This window comes from Suricata suricatta, unplaced genomic scaffold (assembly GCF_006229205.1).
Source record: "Suricata suricatta isolate VVHF042 unplaced genomic scaffold, meerkat_22Aug2017_6uvM2_HiC HiC_scaffold_34227, whole genome shotgun sequence".
Taxonomy (NCBI): Eukaryota; Metazoa; Chordata; class Mammalia; order Carnivora; family Herpestidae; genus Suricata; species Suricata suricatta.
The window spans coordinates 1-713 of record NW_021880689.1 but is presented as its reverse complement, the minus strand read 5'-3'; the positions used below and the strand labels follow the sequence as shown (position 1 = coordinate 713).

Sequence of the window (713 nt, the reverse complement as noted above, 5' to 3'; positions counted from 1 at the left end):
CAGAAAAGATAATAAAGCAATATTCACAATGCCTATGATATTTTACAGCATATGTGTATATATAGTCACATATAATCTTAATAAATACTACTAAAATTCAATTTATGTTTAAAATATCATTCTCACCTTTCCGCAGTAAAATGAAGCGCTAGGACTGTCCATACAGCTGTAAAAATAAGCAAAAATGCTGGATAAAGTAAGCAAAACTCCTTAGGGGAGTCAAAGCAGTGACCACGCAAGGGTCTGCCAGGGGGATGCTGAGTCAAAGCAGAAACAAAGGTAATTAAGGGAAGATCTGAAAGTGCTCTTGCCCTGATTCTTATCGATGCATTTTGTAACCTCCGAGTGCTCTGGAAAAGGCCCTGCGGCCCCTTTCTTTACCTCAGGGAACTGCTGGAGGCTGAGGAGGAACGTGGGTGTCCGGATGTAGAAGTGCATTTTGCCAGAGAGTTTACAAGAGCCCTTTCCAGGAAGGTCAGGGTCAATGTATGCGGTTCCTTCCCACATAAAGGGTGCTGTGGACTTAACTTCTTGAAGGCGGCTGGCATTTGGTGTGGATCGGTGTTCACGGTTTAGGAGGCCAATCAGTAGGAGGCAGGTCACAGCATTTGCAAAAGTAGACCAGTAACGCCTGCTGAGACCCAGGATTGAACCAGGGACCTTTAGATCTTCAGTCTAACGCTCTCCCAACGGAGCTATCTTGGCAAGCCCTG

The 713-nt window shown here is 44.9% G+C and overlaps 1 non-coding gene across 1 annotated transcript; it reads right to left on the bottom strand.

Annotated features, from left to right (window-relative positions):
- Positions 1-632: 632 nt before the first annotated feature.
- On the bottom strand, positions 633-705 carry TRNAF-GAA. The gene has a single exon. It is a non-coding gene; the product is annotated as a tRNA-Phe (tRNA).
- Positions 706-713: the final 8 nt, after the last annotated feature.